Below are 13,977 nucleotides of genomic sequence, written 5' to 3' on the forward strand. Positions count from 1 at the left end.
ATCTGTAACTTCAGCTGGAAAGTATTTTTTCAAGAATTCTCTCCTGAGCGTATCCCAGTTGGTAACAGTTGCTTCAGGTTGGGAGTAGTACCACTCCCTCGCCTTTCCCTCAAGAGAAAACGGGAAGGCGGTTAGCAGAATAGAAGTTTCATTTGCACCATGACGCCTAACAGTAGAATAGGCTGTCTGAATATTCCTGAGGTGCTTGATAGGCTCCTGAGCAGGTAAGCCATAAAACTTAGGCATCAAGTTGATTAGCGCAGTCTTCAGTTCAAAATCTGCAGCCAGATTTAGATGACGCACTTGATATGGTTGCAGTGTAAAATCTGGGGCTCCTGCCTCCTGGAGAGTGATCCTCCTGAGTGCTGCCATGTTATCTGCATGTAAATCAACCGAATTAGTAGTAGAGGAGCTTGTTTCTCCCTCAGATGGCGGTTCAGATTCGCCCTCAGATGAGACTGGTGAATTGATAACAATCACTTCACCACCCTCAGAGGCTAACCGACGCTGAGCTCGTCTAATACGTGAAAGAGTTCTTTCAATTTCAGGATCAAATGCGGCTAAGCTCGGATCAGGCAGTGAACGCGTCGTTCAGTGAGAGAAACATATAGCTCATGGTAATAAAATAAAATACACAAATAAATAAAATTTAAAATATTTACACCAACTAATAATTTAGCATACAGTTGCAACTCCTCGGTAACGGCGCCAAAAATTGATGTGAGGCAGAAATCAGCCAATTAAGAAATCAATATATAAACACGGTGCGAGTATAGTTCTTAACCAGCAAAAATCCACTCATCAATTTAGAAAGGTTGTCACAAAATTAGAATAAAAATACTGGGAGTGTAAATCCCAGGTCGTCTCCCAACGAGTTGACAAAAGGGTGCTATTTTATTAATCAGGAGTTTTCCGAGAAATTTTGAGAGTTGAAAGGCAGGAAAATAAAGGATTGAGAATTAAAGCAATGTAAATTAAAAGAGATTTATATAGTTAGAATAAAAAGTCTTGACCGGAGGTATGATTAATTGAAAGTTCTATCCTTGTTGGAATTTCTCAAGTGTAGTATCAAAAGGTTGTTATTTTCACTTAGTTAACCCTTACTAAATAAAGGAAAGTCAAGTGATTGAGCTAACTCTTATTTGCAAATCCTAGTCCTCTCCCTTGGGAAGGACTAGCGTTAGTAAATAGAGAATTAGCCAACAACTTCCAATTTAACTAATCACTTAAGCATTCCAACTCAAGTGTCTCCTTTTAATCAACCCCTATGTCAAGTTGGGAATCTACTCCATTGACATGAATATAACGCTCACAGAAATATAAGAAGAAGAGATGATAAATTAAATAAAGTAAGGATTGTAAATCAATTAAAGGAAAAAGTAGTTCTCTGTATTAATAAATCCAAAATGCAACATACCTATCTGAACAAGATTAATAAGTAATCAAAAGAGTAAAGGAATAAGGAAACAAACTAGAATAGTAACTTCAACGGAGGTGACGACTCTCTCAATATCCAAAGCAAAAGTATAAGACTATAAAACTATGAATGTAAAGAAAACCTAGAGGAAGAGTAATTTTCTCCCTCGATTCAAATCTAAAACTAAAACTATGCTAATGAGAATGTCTGTTGTGTCTCTGCCTGTTCTTTGGCTCTATTCTGTGTTTCTAGGCCGGAAACTAGGTCCAAAGTCGGCCCAAAATTGCCCCCAGCATTTTCTGTAACTTATACAGATCATGCACGTCACGCGTACGCGTCAGTCACGTGTACGCATCGCTGGTCATCTTGGCATGTCACACATACGCGTCATCCACGCGCACGCGTCTTTGTGCAAACTCCAATCCACGCGTACAAGTCAGGTACGCACACGCGTCGCTTCAAATTTCTCCATATCGCGCGCACGCGTGAGCCATGCGTGTGCATCGATGCTCGCTGGTTATCTCCTTAGTTTCTTGTGTTCCTTCTATTTTTGCAAGCTTCCTCTCCATTCTCTAAGCCATTCCTGCCCTATAAAGCCTGAAACACTTAACACACGGGTCACGACATCGAATGCTATAAAGGAGAATTAAAATACACAAATTAAAGACTTCTAGTAAGCAAGTTTTCAACCATAGAACAAAACTAGGAAAGAATTGTAAAATCATGTAAATCATATGAATAAGTGTGCAAGGACTTAATAAAAACCACTCAATTGAGCACAAGATAAACCATAAAATAGTGGTTTATCAATGGGCTTAAGGTCAACCCTTCTTAGTTGAATGGGCTTACCTTGTGATAAACCCCAATTTCGTGGTTTATCTTGTGCTTATTTTAGGGAATTTTATCACCTTTTCTCACATTTATTCAATGAAATAGCATGGTTTTGTAATTCTCCCTTGAATTGTGCTTAAGTGCACAAACATCCTTTTTAGGCCCTTAAATTGGTGATTTTAACTCACTTTAATTCCATTCGATGCCTTGATGTGTTTGTTGAGTGATTTCAGGTTCATAAGGCAAGTATCGAATGGGAGAAATGAGGAGAAAAGCATACAAAGTGGAGAATGCATGAAGAAACAAAGATTGAGAATGCTTCAATGGGCGCGCAAGCGTTCAAGACACACGTGCGCAGAAGTGATATCGCATGGCGACGCGCACGCGCACAAGGCGCGTACGCGCGGCTGAGGAAATAGCCAATCAACGCGCACGCGCACATGCCGTGTACGCGCCGATTCTCACACGTGACCCACTTCAAGGCAAAACGCTGGGGGCAATTTCTGAGCTGCCCAGGCCCAAATCTAACTTGTTTCTGAGTGTATTTCATGTAGAATTGAAGTCCAAGCAAAGGGGGAGCAATTGTTTGAAGTGTTAGCACTATGTAGAGTAGTTTTTAGAGAGAGAAGCTCCCTCTTCTCTCTAGAATTAGGTTAGGTTAGGTTAATCTCTTCTAGATCTAGGTTAAATCTCATGTTTTCATCTTGCTTCCTTTATGAATTCTTGCTTCTACTCTTTGATTTTCATGGTTTGTAGTGTTAATTTTCCTTTTATGCTCTCTTTTATGTTCATGGATGCTCTGGTTGGATTTGGATCCCTTTAAATGCAATTTAATGTTTGATGTTATTTTATTGTTGATTTGAGTTGTGATCTTACTTTCCTTGCAATTGGTAGTTGGTAGATTTATAATTCTTGCATATTTACCATGATTTCCATTTATACCCACCAAGTGTTTGACAAAATACATGGTTGAGCTTTAGAGTAGATTTTGAGTATTCTTGGCTTGGAAAGAGTAATTAGGCAATCTTGAGTCATGAAAATCCAACTCATGTTGGTGATCTAGAGTTGTTAGCTAGTATTGTTTCCATTAACTCTAATCTCTTGCTAATTCACTTAGTGAGTTGATTAGGACCTTTGGATTGAGATTAGCTAGTCTTGTTAGACTTTCTTCGAGTGTGAAGATAATATGATACCTTATTCCATCTTCGGGGTGACGTAATGAGATAAATTCTTGTTTATTATTGTGACATGATTAACTAGTCTTGTTTGACATTCTCCCTATGTGAAGATGACATGATACCTTCTTCTATTTGTTGAAGTTGACTAAATAAGATGAATTGATCATTGCATGACTAGGATAGAAAGCCTATGTTCTCAACCCTTGCCATGAATGACTCACCTTATTAATTGCTTTCTTTAATTGCTTGCTTGATTTACCTTTCTTGCACAGTTAATTTCTTGCCCTTTATCAATCAAACCCCCTTGCCCCCTTCATAGCCAATAAGCATACACTTCATTGCAATTCCTTGTGAGACGACCCAGAGTCAAAATACTTCGGTTATTTCTACTCTTCAAAATGGCGCCGTTGCCGGAGAATTGCAATGGTGCTATGTTATTGGCTATTGTATATATTGTGAATAGCTTGATTTTTGGTTTGCTTGTTGGCTTTTGCTAGTTGTAGGACTTTGTTTTCTTTGTTTCTTGTTAGTTTTGTTTTTGTCTTCTCTTATCACCATGAATTCTCATCACTTTTGATATGAGTGTGGTTCAAACTATGTTGTAGGAAATGGAAGCTTCAATGAGGATGTGCATCAAGGATTTGGAAATCAAAGAAGGGAGGAGCCCCAAGCTTATGGACAACCTTCTTGGCAACAACCTCCTCCGAACTCTTATGGGTATAATCCTAATCCTAATGCATACCAATCCAATGTGTGTGATGACCCTTATTGTGATTGTCAACCACAACCACCACATGCATATGAACCTCTTTCTCAATATAGCCCTCCACCATACTCACAAGCCTCATACCACCATTCACCTCCACATGATCCTAACCCATACCTACCATACCAACCACCATATCAACCATACATAGAGCCACCACCATTCCAACAGCAATACTCCCAAGAACCATAAAGTCCATACACACCACCTCAAAAATTTCACCAATATGAACCACCTTCCAATTACAACAACCTTTTCTCAAACAATGAACCCTCTCTTCCACCATCACCTCCTGATGAAGCCCACATGCTAGAATTGAGAGATCTTGAATCTCATATCTTAAGGCGACACGAGGAGGATGAAAAGAAGTTTGAGGAGTTAAGAGCGAAAATGGCTATCATGGTAGAAGCCATTGGCAACATAGTCTCATCCCGCCTAAGCCTATGCGATCAAGGCACTCCCATTGTTGAATGTGGAGAAGAAACCAAGGAGGTTAGTGAGGGAGTGAACTTGAAGCTCCAAGGTGAAGAAGAGGAGTTAAAGCAAGAAATGCAACAAGAGGAGGAGGTTGAGATTATTGTACAAGAGGAAGTAGTGGTTGGAGCCTTAGAATATGTTGAATACATAGAGAAAGCACAAATTGAAGAGCCTTCTTCCATGGAGTTGGAAGTTGATGTTGAGGAGGAGAGTGCACAACCTCCAAGGCACAATGTGATTGAAGAATTAGAAGAAGTGTTCCAATCAATAGGCCCTCCTATTTATGATGACTCCGTATCAACATATGATCCTTTTGAATTTGAAGAATCCTTCCCCACTATACTTGGAATTGATGATGAGGTAGATTTTACTCAACCTCCTATTTATGATTTGAGTGATGGGAAAGAGCTAGATGACATTGGTGAAGAAAAACTTGAACTTGAGGAAGCTTGGCAAGAGGTAAAGCTTGAAGAACCTTGCCAAGTGGTGGAAGCCTCTAGGAGAGGATGGACGGGAGTAGAGCGCGCCTTGTCAAGATCATTGGGAACTCCTCCACCTAGGTTGTCATCTAATCCTTCATTCGAGTGGGTAAAACTTCTAACTCTTAGCTTTATTATCCCACTTGAATTTGGTTTGCTTGAGACGGTTGGCCAGCTTAGGGTGCTTTGCAGAATTAAGCGTAAAAGGAGGATGTTTAGCGGTTGGCGTTATAAGTCTAGGCTCATTATGGTTGAAGCTTCAAGGAGCAAATATTGGACTAGTGCTCAATTGAATGGGTCTAGAAGGATAGTTTGGTGCTTCCATGAGAATTCATCTCTCTTGCTACCCGGAAGAAATCACCATGATCAACTCAAGGACGGGTGTGAAAACAAAGTGTAGGATCCCGGATCGCAAAAGGAAGATCAACTTTGGGAGCCTATGGTTTGTGAAGAACTCCATCAAAGCTTGGCGTTATTAACTTTGAATGATGAAGCACAATAGAAGTCCAAGCATTGGTGGATGTTCAAGGAAGGATTCAAGCACAAGCCCCCTTGATGAAGAGCTCCCCATAAGTCCAACTTAAGGACAATAAACAAGAGTGCTAGGTGGGAGACACCCCACCATGGTAACATCTTTTCATTTTCTCTTTTGTAAATATTGGTAAAATAGGTTTAATTCCTTGTTTTGGTTGCTTAGTTGAGTTTATTTGGGAATCTAGTAGGTTAAATAAGGTTTTATGATGTTTTGGTAGCTGTTTGGAGGTTTGGAATGCTTGGTTTGGTGCAAAAACATAGAAAAATTTTGAAAAACAGAGCACCATCCACGCGCACGTGTGCTTCACGCGTACACGTGAATCAAGCAATTTTGGCCATCCACGCGCACGCGTCATGTACGCGTACGCGTGGATTGAATTTTTCCACTTCCCAGCCATTTTCCCGAGAGTTGTGCCTGCACTGTGCGAGTTTTGTGCCTCTCGCGCAAAGCTATACACGCGTACGCGCACCTCACGCGTACGCGTCGCTCTCGAAATAACCCATCGACGCGTACGTGTGCCTGACGCGTACGCGTCGCTTCCATTTCACCATTCCACGCGCACGCGCCAATGACGCACACGTGTGGGCTGTCCTGCATCAACCATCTTCTTTTCTTCTCTTCTTTCCATTCCTTTCCTTCTTCTCTCCTCTCTTCTTTTCTTTCCACCCTTAGAACATCATCCAACACTACCAAACATCATATAACACCATTTTCCTTTTAGTTAGTTAGTTAAGTTTAATTTTTGTTTAATTTTTATTTTCCATTATAAGTGTTGGATTACTAATCTTGTTTACTGTTTACTGCTGTTGCTTATTGATAGGATGTTAGTTAACATCATTGTTGTTATTATCATTGTTGGGTTCCTTTGTTGAGGTTACAATTTATTAATTGATTTTGAGTCTTCATGTTTAACATTTGTGAACACCAAGTGAATGTTACATTGCCTTTAAGCTTCTTAACTCTTTTGAATTGCATGTTTTGGCCACCATGCATTCATCATCCATTGTTAGGCAATTGTATATTATCATTGCATTTTTTTAGGTAATGCTTGTTTATGGTTTAACCTTATTCACATCACTTATTTCATGCATTGAGATTGTAGAATTGTGAAATTGGATCGAAAGCTTACCTAGTGACATATTTTTGAGCTTTGTAAAGCTTTGTGGGCTATGCTTGCTATGTGATTGATTTCCACTTCTATCTCCTTTTTCCTAAGTTCCATAGCATCCATGTGTTTCACCTCTATGTCACTTAGGTGTTGCAACAACTTCAATATGTGTCATTGTTTGATGTGTGAGCTCTCTATACCATTTTGTTCATCAAATTTACTTGCACATCAATCAATGTCCATGCATTATCCAATTTCACAATTACTTGATTTTTCTTGAATGCTTTCATGCTTCTTCACTACTTGTTTGGTTGCCTTAACCTACAAGTCTTTTAAAGTATCCCAAGCACACTAGAATGAGTGAAGTGCATGTTCTCTTTTGTGTAATTGTGACATCACTTTTATACTAGCGTGTGTGTGTGTTCTAAACCGCGCGCAATTTTAGAACCCACACACCTATTTTTCATTAATGTCACACTAATTCACTCACTCTATTCTAGTGGTTCTTACCTCATCCCAACAATTCACGCTTCCTTGCTTTTGTATGTTTTCATCTTACGGTGTTTATTTTGTTTTTCATGATTGATGCACCATAAACAAAAATGGAAGTGGAAGGAAGAACATGCAGCACCGGTTAACCCGCCAGCTGAAGGTGGCAACTCGAAAAGTCACCGTACCCCCTTGCTCATTTTTAGTGCACCGAGGACGGTGCAAACTTTTAAGTGTGGGGAGGTCGTCCGACCATTCGGCGTTTTTGGGTAACAAGTTTCTAATCTCAACACTCTTGCATTTCATTTTAGGATTTTTAGTTGCACTTTCTCATTTTGCATATGTATATATTAAGCTTAGTCAAAATCATGATATTTTCCAAGGATTTTATCTATAGGGAACCCCTATTGATTGAAAAAAAAAATTTTAGAACTTGCTTGAATTATATACTTTGTGGATCATGTTTTGAGCTAAGGACACAAGCATATGAGATTTGAGCCTAATTGTGTGGCTACATCATATAGCCATTTATTTTCATTCTTGTGTGCATCATCCTCTTTCTATGATTGTAATCTTTGATTTATTTAATTCTATATGTCCATTATTCTATGTATACATGCAATTACATGATTGAGGCCATTGTTCAAATAGCTCACTTACCCAAATGGCCTATCCTTTTATCTTTCATTGTTAGCCAATTTGAGCCTATGCTTAACCCATTTGTTCATAATTGTAGCACATTACAAGCCTAAGTGAAAAATAATAAATATCCTTTGTTTGGATCTTTGATTAGCTTAGGCTAGTGAGAGTGTTCATCATTTGATTTTGGGAAAGTTGGGAACATTGGATAGAGATAAAAGTGTGTTTTTGTATTTGTGTTGAAAATCTTGGGAATTGGGAACATACTCATGTATTAATCATGTGTAAACCATATATATTGATGTTCTTGAATACATTTTAGTTTGAAAAGAAAAAAAATATAAAAGAAGAAAAAAAATATATAGAAAAGAAAGAAAAAGAAAAGCAAAAAAAGAAATGCCCCAAAGTCAAGGTTCAATAAAAATAAATGCATATGTGTGGTGATCAAAAGGGAATGCATGAGTGTGTGAAAAAGTGAAGAATGAATAGCTAGGTTTGTTTAGAATTGTATAGGATGTCATAGGTTAGGTGGAAAGTTTAAATCAATCAAAGATTCAAATTCCAAGCTCACTTGACCATATGCATCCTACCTTGACCCTAGCCCCATTACAACCTATGGGAAAGTCCTCATGATATTTGTACGCATGCATAAAGTAATTGTTGATTGTTAGATGAAAAACAAATCTTAGAAAGCATGATTATGGGAGAATTGAGTGAATCAACCCCATACACTTGAGTGCCTAGAGTGGATACACATCCGGCGAGGGTTCGATCGCTCAATTACATGTTTTCACCCATGATCATCTTTTATTGCAAGTTTGTAAAATCTTTCAATGATTCAATTCAATTGTGGTTTGCTTTGATTGCTATTGCCTTAGCCCTTGTGCTTGCATGTGTATTCTTGGAGATTGATTTATTTTGACTGAGCCATTGCATTCATGTAAATAGGTTGCATATAGATAGATTGCATTTGGATTAGCTTGCATTGAATAAATGTTGATACCCCTTTGCTTTTTTCTTGATTTCAGCATGAGGACATGCTTAGTTTAGGTGTGGGGAGATTTGATAAACCCCGATTTCGTGGTTTATCTTTTGCTTATTTTAGGGGATTTTATCACCTTTTTCCATATTTATTCAATGAAATAGCATGGTTTTGTAATTCTCCCTTGAATTGTGCTTAAGTGTAAAAACATGCTTTTTAGGCCCTTAAATTGGTGATTTTAACTCACTTTAATTCTATTCAATGCCTTGATGTGTTTGTTGAGTGATTTCAGGTTCATAAGGTAAGTATCGGATGGGAGAAATGAGGAGAAAAGCATACAAAGTGGAGAATGCATGAAGAAGCAAAGATTGGGAATGCTTCAATGGGCACGCAAGCGTACAAGGCGCGCGCGCGCAGAAGTGATATCGCATGGCGACGCGCACGCGCACAAGGCGCGTACGCTTAGATGAGGAAATAGCCAATCGACGCGCACGCGCACATGGCGCGTACGCGCCGATACTCACATGTGACCCACTTAAAGGCAAAATGCTGGGGGCGATTTCTGAGCTGCCCAAGCCCAAATCCAACTTATTTCTGAGTGTATTTCATGCAGAATTGAAGTCCAAGCAAAGGGGGAGCAATTGTTTGAAGTGTTAGCACCATGTAGAGTAGTTTCTAGAGAGAGAAACTCCCTCTTCTCTCTAGAATTAGGTTAGTTTAGGTTAATCTCTTCTAGATCTAGGTTCAATCTCATGTTTTCATCTTGCTTCCTTTATGAATTCTTGCTTCTACTCTTTGATTTTCATGGTTTGTAGTGTTAATTTTCCTTTTACGCTCTCTTTTATGTTCATCGATGCTCTTGTTGGATTTGGATCCCTTTTAATGCAATTTAATGTTTGATGTTATTTTATTGTTGATTTGAGTTGTGATCTTACTTTCCTTGTAATTGGTAGTTGGTAGATTTATAATTCTTGCATATTTATCATGCTTTCCATTTATACCCACCAAGTGTTTGACAAAATTCTTGGTTGGGCTTTAGAGTAGATTTTGAGCATTCTTGGCTTGGAAAGAGTAATTAGGCAATCTTGATTTATGAAAACCCAACTCATGTTGGTGATCTAGAGTTGTTAGCTAGTATTGTTTCCATTAACTCTAATCTCTTGCTAATTCACTTAGTGAGTTGATTAGGACCTTTGGATTGAGATTAGCTAGTCTTGTTAGACTTTCTTCGAGTGTGAAGATAATATGATACCTTCTTCCATCTTCAGGGTGACGTATTGAGATAAATTCTTGTTTATTATTGTGACATGATTAACTAGTCTTGTTTGACATTCTCCCTATGTGAAGATGACATGATACCTTCTTCCATTTGTTGGAGTTGACTAAATAAGATGAATTGATCATTGAATGACTAGGATAGAAAGCCTATGTTCTCAACCCTTGCCATGAATGTCTCACCTTATTAATTGCTTTCTTTAATTGCTTGCTTGATTTACCTTTCTTGCACATTTAATTTCTTGCCATTTATCAATCAAACCCCATTGCCCCCTTCATAGCCAATAAGCATACACTTCATTACAATTCCTTGTAAGACGATCCGGAGTCTAAATACTTCGCTTATTTCTACTCATCAAAATGGCGCCATTGCTGGGAGTTGCAATGGTGCTATATTATTGGCTATTGTATATATTGTGAATAGCTTGATTTTTGGTTTGCTTGTTGGCTTTTGCTAGTTGTAGGACTTTGTTTTCTTTGTTTCTTGTTAGTTTTGTTTTTGTCTTATCTTATCACCATGAATTCTCATCACTTTGGCTATGAGGGTGGTTCAAAATATGTTGTAGAAAATGGAAGCTTCAATGAGGATGTGCATCAAGGATTTGGAAATCAAAGATGGGAGGAGCCCCAAGCTTATGGACAACCTTCTTGGCAACAACCTCCTCCGAACTCTTATGGGTATAATCCTAATCCTAATGCATACTGATGACAAGTCATCCTAGCCTATTTTAACTAGTCTTTTTCTTTTGTTTTCATTAGAATTATGCACTTTCTTGTGCTATAAGCAAGCTAATTGAGTAGATTTTCATGTTTCCCTTGATTGAACCAACCATATATGAATTTATGCCATTTCATGAGGTTTTATGCTATATTTGTTGCATATTATGAAAGAATGAATATCTCATGATTTTGAGCATAGCTTTGATGAGTTTGGTTGATTAATGATAGGTGAAGAAAGCTTGGAGAAAGGTTGAAGCAAAGAGGAATGGCTAGGAGTGAAGAGAGGACAATGGAATAAGTGAAATTGAACCAGGAAGCAAGAAGTTAGCCCCAACGTTAGCCCCCTAACTTGGAGGCTAACGTTGGAACTTGAAATTTCCTCCCTGGCCATCCCACGTTTGCGCCAACGTTAGCCCCCTAACTTGGAGGCTAACGTTGGCACATGAATTCCTCCCTGGCCATCCAACGTTTGCACCAACGTTAGCCCCCTAACTTGGAGGCTAACGTTGGCACATGAAAACATAAGGGAGAGGGGCCAACGTTTGCGCCAACGTTAGCCCCCTAACTTGGAGGCTAACGTTGGCACCACAAGCACACTAGACAAGGCCAACGTTAGGGTCAAAGTTAGACCCCTAACGTTGGCACCAACGTGCATACCAGAAAAATGTGTTTGCTGCTATGAAAAGTTGGTCCAACTTTTGCTAACCTCAAACCCGGTTCAATTGGTTCACTTTGGTTCTTCTTCAAACTTCAAGAGCAATCAGCCAAGGCCTCTTTCAACCCAATTCCACCAAGAGCAAAGGCCCAACTCAAGGCTTGAAGATCATTTGAAGAAAGTGTATAAATAGGATAGAATTCAAGTTCTTCGGAGAGCTTTTCTTTTGGAATTTTCATAATAGTTTTTGGAGAGCTTTTGAACTTTAATTTCTTTGTTTTCATTGCTTTAAATTTCATTTACACTTGTCTTGGATCTTGGATTGGAGAATTGAAGAAATTCTGTTTCAATCTCAATCTTGGATCTCTGTTTCTTTACTGTTAATTGAATTTCATTTCCGGTTAATTGTTCTTCAGCTATTATCTTTGCAATTTACAATTTCCTTGCAATTGTTCTTGTTGGATCTAGGAAGGCATTGAGATCTAGACTTGGTTTTCTAGTCTCTGGGTCCTGAGATCTGAATTTCCCATTTCACTTCTCTGTTTACTGCTTTCTATGTTCATTTACTCTTCTGCTTCACATCCGGTTCAACCCCAATTCCCTTTCCCTCTTCTGTTTGATGAAATTTAATTTTTCCTTGTTTAATTTCTGCAAATCCACATCCCAATCCCCTTTACATTTCAAGCAATTTACATTCCTTGCACTTTAAGATTCCGCAATTTACATTTCTTGCACTTTAAGTTTCTGCCATTTAATTTCTTGTTCTTTAAGTTTCAGCAATTTATTTCTTGTTCTCTTTACTTCAATGCAATTTAATTCTGCAAGTCACAAAACCATCAACCAAATCTTGATTCGCTTGACTAAATCAACCACTAAACTAAAATTGCTCAATCCTTCAATCCCTGTGGGATCGACCTCACTCCCGTGAGTTTTTATTACTTGATACGACCCGATACACTTGCCGGTTAGATTTGTGTGTTTTGGGAGAAATTTATTTTTCACCAAAATACGCATCACATACCAATCCAATGTGTGTGATGACCCTTATTGTGATTGTCAACCACAACCACCACATGCATATAAACCCCCTCCTCAATATAGCCCTCCACTATACTCACAAGCCTGATACCACCGTTCACCTCCATATGATCCTAACCCATACCCACCATACCAACCACCATATCAACCATACATAGAGCCACCACCATTCCAACACCAATACTTCCAAGAACCACAAAGTCCACACACACCACCTCAAGAATTTCACCAATATGAACCACCTTCCAATTACAACAACCTTCCCACAAATAATGAACCCTCTCTTCCACCAACACCTCCCGATGAAGCCCATATGCTAGAATTGAGAGATCTTGAATCTCATATCTTAAGGCGACACGAGGAGGATGAAAAGAAGTTTGAGGAGTTAAGAGTAAAAATGGCTATCATGGTAGAAGCCATTGGCAACATAGTCTCATCCCGCCTAAGCCTATGCGATCAAGGCACTCCCATTGTTGAATGTGGAGAAGCAACCAAGGAGCTTAGTGAGGGAGGAAACTTGAAGCTCCAAGGTGAATAAGAGGAGTTAAAGCAAGAAATGCAACAAGAGGAGGAGGTAGAGATTATTGTACAAGAGAAAGTAGTGGTTGGAGCCTTAGGATATGTTGAGTACATAGAGAAAGCACAAATTGAAGAGCCTTCTTCCATGGAGTTGGAAGTTGATGTTGAGGAGGAGAGTGCACAACCTCCAAGGCACAATGTGATTGAAGAATTAGAAGAAGTGTTCCAATCAATAGGCCCTCCTATTTATGATGACTCCGTATCAACATATGATCCTTTTGAATTTGAGGAATCCTTCCCTACTATACTTGGAATTGATGATGAGGTAGATTTTACTCAACCTCCTATTTATGATTTGAGTGATGGGGAAGAGCTAGAGGACATTGGTGAAGAATAACTTGAAGGAATGGCTTACAGGATGGAAAGGAAGCATGCAAAATTGGAAGGAGTACAAGAAATTGAAGGAATTGCTAAAGTTGTCAACCCTGACCTCTTCGTACTAAATTGACCATAACTTGAGCTACAGAGGTCCAAATGAGGCGGTTCCAGTTGCGTTGGAAATCTAACATCCGAGACTTCAAAATGATATGCAATTTGCCATAATTGCCATGCAATTAGGTGATGCGCACGCATGGAGTACACGTATGCGTGACCTTGCAGAAGTTCATCGATGCGTACGTGTGATATACGCGTACGCGTGACGTGCGCCACGTGCAGAATTTGCAGAAGACGCTCGGGGCGATTTTTGGGCTATTTATGACACAGTTTCAAGCCCGAAAAACACAGATTAGAGGCTGCATAGTGGGGGAATTCATTAAGACAACTTTCATTCAAATAATTTTAGGTTTCAGATGTAGTTTCTAGAAAGA

Source organism: Arachis ipaensis, chromosome B5 (assembly GCF_059453495.1).
Source record: "Arachis ipaensis isolate K30076 ecotype BB chromosome B5, ASM5945349v1, whole genome shotgun sequence".
In the NCBI taxonomy this organism is placed as follows: Eukaryota; Viridiplantae; Streptophyta; class Magnoliopsida; order Fabales; family Fabaceae; genus Arachis; species Arachis ipaensis.